Genomic DNA, 7,711 nt, shown 5'->3' on the forward strand with positions numbered 1-7,711 from the left:
AGAAAATTCCTAAAGCACCAGAGAGAAAAGACAAATTACCAAGGCAGGAGGGACAGTTGGTCTTAGACAAGATTTTCCACCAGCAATAACTGACATCAGGAGAGAATGACAGAACATCTTTAAGCAACTGCGGGAATACAGCGGTCAACCTAAATTCTATCCCCAGCCAAACTGTCGTCTATAAATTCCAGCATAAAGACATTTCAGACAGACAAGGACACAGAAAATTCACTACTCATGGAGTTCTCTGTAGCAGGGACTGGCACGCGGCAGCCCACTGACTTGTTCTGGCAAACGTTTTATTGGAACACAGCCAAGACAGCTCATATATTCATATACACATTATCTAGCGTTGCTTTCCAGTTACAACAGCAGAGCAGCTGCCACAGACACTGTATAGTCCAGACAGCCGAGGATGTTTACGCTCTGGTTCTTTACAGGAACATTTTGCTGCTCCCTGCTCCACAGGACTCAGTATTTACATGTGTATCTATTCATCCATATACTTGCTAAGCCTCTGCCGTGTGTGCCAGACCCAAACACGGTGAGATGAGGGATGGCAGGTTCCTGGTCCAGGCAGATGGAAGCTTAGCAAGGGCTGTGCTAGACAGCCACCCCTCCTTTCTGGGAGGTGGAGCCCACAGGTGTGTCTGAAAACAGCAAAACAGAAATCTGTCTCGACAGAGACAACTCAGCCTGACAACTCTGAATCTCATGTTTCAGACAGGGAGCTGGTACCCTGAGATAGTTCAAGGGTCACAGAGTTGGCTTTGGTTCCTTGTGTCACGAACCTGGTCATGAATTCCTCATCCCTCTCACTTGCCGTCTGTCCACATCTGCTCTCTCTGACTGCGCCCTGATGCACAGCTGATGCTAGAACAGCCCAAGTTTCCTGGCCTTCCCCCTGCACAGCCTCCCACCCGGTCCTTCTCCAAGCCTCTGCTCAGGCTCTGCCCATCACTTGGGGTGCCCCTCCTCCATTGCCTGGCTTGGCTTTCTCATCTCCTCCAAGAAGTCTTCCCCACACCCAGACTGGGTCAGTACCCGCTTCTTCATCCCATTATATGCTGCATCATAAGCATCTCTGGAGTGCCGTCTATTGTGGCGCTGTGTCCCAGGTGCTTATCTCATCTCTGTGTCCAGGTGGGTTCTCTCTCCACCCCCTTTCTGGGGCTGAGATACATCCAATACCACGATACACAAAGGGGACATCTGCCACGAGATTCACTGGAAGGAAGAGGCAGGAACCCTTGGCTGTGAATGGCCCTCATGAAATGAACAGAAGCTCTAGAGAAAGACCCGACTTTTCTGCAGACGCGGCAACACCCCGCATCCCACCCCCGCAGATGGTGCTGTGTGGGGAGCCAATACTGGCCAGACTTGACCCTGGTGGCTCCTGCCAATCGTGTAGATACACAGGAATTGATGTAGAGTAGCTCCATGATGGAGGTCTGTTCAAACAAAGACGGGAGAGAAGGGAGGAGAGAGGAAGGGGAGGCAACAAGCTCGTGTTCGATAGACGACCCCCCCGCCCGCTCCCCGCCCCGGTCCCGTGGGACTCTTTCCCCCTGTCACGAATTCTTGATTCCTCAGCCTCTTCCGTTTCTCGCCCACCTCTTGTCATTTACTCAGCGCCTCATTCCGGAATGCTGGAAGGATTAATGAGACACGCCTGGCAGAAAGGTGCTCCCGTTTATTCACTCTGGCCCCCCGCTGGTATTAATTCTTACAATTTCCCTGCACTAAATACCACTCAGATCTCAACAGTTCTGAGCGTTCCTGCCAGCAAAGAGACAAGAAATCACATATTCAGGTGACGGAAGGACCCAAGTGGATTTATAATGGTGTGAATAACAGGTAGCTTGATTTACTGAAGCTTCGAGATACTTAAGAATCCATATAAAAGGATTTGGGGATTTTGAGAATACATGTCTTCCAGGGGTGGGGATGGGGGTAACTGACTATCCTGACAATTTCTGTAAGTCAAGTTCTATTACTCTGAGGAGCATTCACAGATATGCTTCCGTGAGAAACTTCTAAGTAAAAACAGGAGCTCGGGACTAGTTCAGGGCAAACTTTGAAGACTGTATCTTTGCCTTGTGTGAGTTTAGGATTTAAAAAGTTGTCTATATACTTGTTTCTTTCCACTTGGCCTCCCGATAAGGCTGTGAGGTAGGCAGGGGCCAGTGATCACTTCCATTTATAAATGAGGAAAGTGAGGCTCAGTTTAAGCTTGGTTCCCCTCGGGGATTTGGTGGCAAAGCCAGGTCTCCAGACCGAACAGCCCCTTCCACTGGGCTTCCCCGGCCTGCAAACTGGGCAGGTGATAGGCCCCGTGCCTAGAAAGGCCCTTAGCTTGGTTCTACTGTTGCCGTCTTGAAATTCTCAATAATTTTGACCCAGCGTTACCGAACCAGGTTCATTTTGCCTGACGCACAAGCGAAAATGCTAAGACTCCAAGGTTTGCAGCAAAGAAAGGGTTTACTCACGTGGCAGCCAACCGAGGAGATGGGACACCAAGTCCCAGACGCGGCTTCTTGAAGGCAAGGGGCTTGGGGTATTTGGGGATGAAGAAGCAGGGTGGTCTGAGGCGTGGGGCGCGCGAGCAGCGTGGAGAAGGTGGTTGGAAAAAGGTGCAGTAATTGTCGTTCCGCACAGATGTAACCAAGCTCCAGGCCTCTGCACATTAAAACATGGAGGTGCGGGCTTCCCTGGTGGCGCAGTGGTTGCGAGTCCGCCTGCCGATGCAGGGGACGCGGGTTTGTGCCCCGGTCTGGGAAGATTCCACGTGCCGTGGAGCGGCTGGGCCCGTGAGCCGTGGCCGCTGAGCCTGCGCGTCCGGAGCCTGTGCTCCGCGGCGGGAGAGGCCACAGCAGTGAGAGGCCCGCGTCCCGGAAAAAACAAAAAACAAAAAACAAAAAAACAGGGAGGTGCTTCGCACAATCGGAGGGTGGAGACTTGTGCCCTCTGACGTCAAAAGCTCACCGAGCAGACACTCACGCATGCCCAGTTGGAGGGTTGGTGGTCTTATCCAGTCTTAACTGGCTCAGCTTGAACTAGACACAGCTGACTCCAAGTTCTTGGAAAACAACTTGGACAAGTATCTTATTCTTTAGGCTACGTGCCCCTTGGAGGACGAGCACGTTTTTTGTAGCAACAATTAAAACGACCTTGATGGTGAAGGCAGGTTACAGGTGTAATGGATTCAATGAATGATTACCCATGGTTTCACCAGGAGTCCTGCATTTGCATTTTGCACGGGGGCCCTGTAAATCCTGTAGCCCATCCTACTCACAGTTCCACGGGCTCGCCTTCTATTCCTCCACCCAGATGCCTGAAACGCCCGCCATATTGGGACTTGCTCTCCCAGCTCGTGGGACTCCTCGGCCCTCCTCCTCCTCCTTCTTTCTGGATCTGCAGCAGCTAAAAGGGCCGAGAGTCCAGGAGGAGTGCTCCCCATGCACACTGGCAGCTCCTCCTGTGCGGCTTCACATCCTACAGGATAAATAAGGACCCAACTCGATCAGTTCATCAAAGTCAAAATTCTCTAAAATGTGTTTAATTAAAATAAGAGGTTCCTGCGCCTTCTCAGAAGATGTGATCAAACCCACCCAGCATACTGGATTTCTCTTGGCTTTTAGGCTGGGTCTCTTTGTCCAATTCCCTGCCTCTGATGGTCTCCAATCCTGGACTCAAAAGGGAGAGAGGGAGGGAGGGAGGGAAGGAAGAACCTGGCACTCCCACCCCCCAGATGTCTTATAAGTCTCGGAGGCTTAAAAACATTGCCATTGGGTTTCCCAGGGGGCGCAGTGGTTGAGAGTCCGCCTGCCGATGCAGGGGACGCGGGTTCGTGCCCCGGTCCGGGAAGATCCCACATGCTGCGGATAGGCTGGGTCCGTGAGCCATGGCCGCTGAGCCTGTGCGTCCGGAGCCTGTGCTCCGCAACGGGAGAGGCCACAACAGTGAAAAGCCTGCATACCGGGAAAAAAAAAAAAAAATTGCCATTGATAGAGAAGATCAAACAAAACGTGGTCACTTCAGACTACTAGTGAGCAGCAAAGCAAAATAAAATGCCCATCGGAAAGGCTGCAAAAGGTCCACTGTTGGCTGTTGGTTATGACCGTCCTCTCCCTGGAATCCTGCCCAGCATGTGTCCGTGCCTCTGGGGACAGAAGACAAAGCTATGCACCGCTATGAAGGTGACCAGGATGGTGCCAGGGGAAGGAGCCAACGCTCTCCCCAGATTTATCTCTTTTGAATGTTGGAACCACCATTCCAGCCATTCAGGGTGGAACCACCCTGAATGTTCTATCTTCCTTGGATGGTCCCCAGATCCCGCTCCTTCCTTAAATTTCAAGCAGCCCCCTCACCCATCTTGCTCCATAGTTGACTTTAGATGAATCTACTTCCCGAACGATAACTCTTTTCTGTCCTCTCCAGAGGTCCACGGAAAACTGACATGTAACCATGCATATCACACCAGCGAGAAAAACCCACATCAGAGCAAACTTTGAGATTTTTTTTTTATTATGCATTGACAGTATTTTCTGTGTTAGCACAATGAATGAATTTCTCTCTGCGATATCGTCTTGCCACAGAGACACAGTGCACAGGTGTTTAAAAAATGTGATTCAAGCCCTAAGGACTATGAGGTGAGACTCAGAACACAAGTGAACATCTATGTACAGAGGCTTTGCCTTGAACACATCTGCCAAAAGGAGGTGACACAGAGAACAGTTTCACAATAAATAATTGTTTCTCTAAACTGTACCCCATCCTGCTGGCAAATCAGTCCCTTCCATTTCCTTGTGACACTCACTTTCATACCTGTAACACTTAGGATATACTCATTGAAAATTTAGCATTTGGTCAAGGCTAGCACCCCGGCATCCACCATCACATCAGGACCTCGGCAGGCACTTCTCTCTCTGCCGTCGGGGGAGGGGGCGGCCTCTCCCCTTCCCCGTGGCCGTGGATGACTAAACACTGCATCAGCTTCAGACACTCAGCAATCTCAGCGTGGCCGCTAGAGCACAGCTGAAAGAGATTGCGAACTGTCAGGTGTTACAATTCCCAGCTGTTGCCAATTACATAGATAAATAGAAATTTACATAACTTACAAAGCGTTTGTGTTTGCAGCTTATTTTGAAGCCATTCCCCCAAAGATCCACATTTCTTCCTGAAAACAAATATCACCTTAATAGCCTTGAGCTGGGGGTGCCTTTACGGTGGCTTCCAGGCAACTGGGTCTATTGTTCATCATCTGCCTGTGAAGGGCACAGAAGTCTCTCTGCTGCACGCCAGGGGGTTCAAAACCCGCAGAAGTTAATTTCCTCCTCTTATCACAAACATCAAGGTTTCATCTTTCCTTCTTTCTTTTCTTTCTTTTATTTATTTTTTTTGGAGATTTTCTTTTTTAAAAAAAATTTTTAATTGAAGTATAGTTGATTTACAATGTGGCAATGTACTATTTTTTTTTTTACATCTTTATTGGAGTACAATTGCTTTACAATCTTTTAGCGGCACCAAGCACAGCTGAAAATGCCTGTCTAAATCCTCTAAGCCTCAAACTCATCAAACCTGTACAGCTGTGATCTGCGTCTCAAGTTGACGCCAGGCGGCCTCAGTGGCTCACACTCTATGCCTGCCCCATGTGAGGGCTCAGACGTCGGCATGCTTCTGTCAGGGCCTGCATCTGTTCCAACGTGGACACAGGTTTACATTTGCAAAGAGTTAGCTTGAAGTCCACTTATTCTCCAAGAGAAGTGGCTTTGCAACGTGCCATACCTCTCCACAAATAATTTCCTGCATGAAATCGGAGCCCTGGGCGTCGGGCCCCAGGGCACAGCTGGGATTGTTTTACCCATTAGGGAAACTGGGGTCTTTGGATGGGGCATTCTTGGGGAAGGGCTGTATTGTTAAGTGAGGACCCTTTGAGTGGGTTTTCTCCCCCAGGCAAAACTCATTTCTTGTCCTCAAAGAGGTGGAAATGTGAACCGAGCAGGAGCCATAACTGAGGCCTTCCTGCTGCAGGACCCTCTCCCAGGGGGCTCCTGAAAGGGCAGGCAGAGCCCGGGAGGCGGGGAGGTCCACTGCCGGGGCAAGCATTTGATGGTGGAGGTCTAAAGCCTACTCTCTTTGTCTAGCCTCGACTTTAACCTATCTTGGAAAAGAGGGCAAAAGAAAAAAAAAAGAGGCCTGTTACAAGAGAAGAGCTCTCCGCTGGCTGAAAGGGGAGACGTCTCCCCAGCCTATCTCTAGCCCGTTCCCTGTTTTGAACGGAACCTCCTTGCCAGAGCTTCTAGGCAATTTCAGAGCCTGCCGTCCACCTGGGAAGGTGTGAGTACAATCATCGCTGCTGACGTGGCCACGGCGAGCTCTCTCTCCCCCAGTCTGGTCCCATCTGTGATGATCACAAGCTCAGGATGGCAGCGGCTTCCGCCCTGAGAACGTCCGTCTGGAGATTTACTGACTTGAGTCGTGCGAGAAAGTAGGGGCCGGGCTTATAAGGAAAGACTTTTTCTTCCCAAGTAAAGCGTCGTACAGGAACTTGACGGGCATCGTAAAGACCTAGAAGAAGCACCTTTCCAGGCCCCAGTGGGACATCTGTGCCACCATTCTCATCTCCTGAACATCCAACAGAATGATAACACCAACGGCAAAAGCAACCAGTGCTTTTTCTGTGCTGGCCTCTGCTGCCTTCCTAGAACACACGCAGCACAGCACATTCCTACCACAGGGCCTTTGCACTTACCCTTCCGCTGCCTGACATCCCCTTCCCTTTCTCATCCCTCTGGCTCACCCCTCCCCACTTCCTCCAGTTCTTTATGCCAATGTCACCTGGCCAGTGAGACCACTCCTGTCCACCCACACTGCAACCACCCCCAACACTTCCTGCCCCCAGCCTGCTTCCTGCTCTCTTTCACATGCCCTACTCTGCGTTTAATGTATTGGTTTGCTATCTGTTTCCCCCACCATTTAAGTGCCAGGAAGGCTGACCTTCTGCCTTATTCCCCGTGGTGTCCCCAGCATCTAGGACAGTGCCCGGCACATCACAGGTGCTCAACAAATCTTTGCTGAATTGAGTAAATGCCACGATGGATGGTGGTTTTAATCACATCCCTCCCTTGCTGCTAAGGGTTTGGTTTTGGGGTGAGGAAGAGGAGAAAAAGGAAGAAGAGGCAAAGTGGGGACCAGCTGGGGCCTAATTCATGCTCTCCTGGGGTCTGTCTCTGCCTCTCCTCTGCATTTTTGTTGTGGATGCTGACAGAACCCTCTCCAGACGACTCAAAGCAATCTGCCACCAATTTGGAAAGCCTCCTGGATACTAAACAGGGTTTAATCCTCCCTTGATCAGACCCTGTAGGACCCTAAGCACCCCCCCAGGCCGTTACTATGAACATCAATTACCATCCCATTGCAGATGTGTAGGCGACTCAGTAATAACGATTTCTGATCGATTGAATGACACATAAACCCAGCTGGGCTGCAGGAAACCCTCAGGATCATACAAAAAAGACAAGTGGGTTAAAAAAAAATTCCTAAAATGAACTGGCGGACTCGGAGGGCCTGGTGCCCAGCTGCTCTAATTCACCTCTCTCCAGAATCAGCTGCTGAAAAGAAGAAATGATTCTTTTTGTAGAGATCACCAGTTGTTATGGGAGCAGGGGGGCAACATGGGCACTGACAGATGAGCCTCAGGGGCTCTGGG

This window comes from Mesoplodon bidens (genome assembly GCF_964165515.1).
Source record: "Mesoplodon bidens genome assembly, chromosome: 15".
Lineage (NCBI taxonomy): Eukaryota > Metazoa > Chordata > Mammalia > Artiodactyla > Ziphiidae > Mesoplodon > Mesoplodon bidens.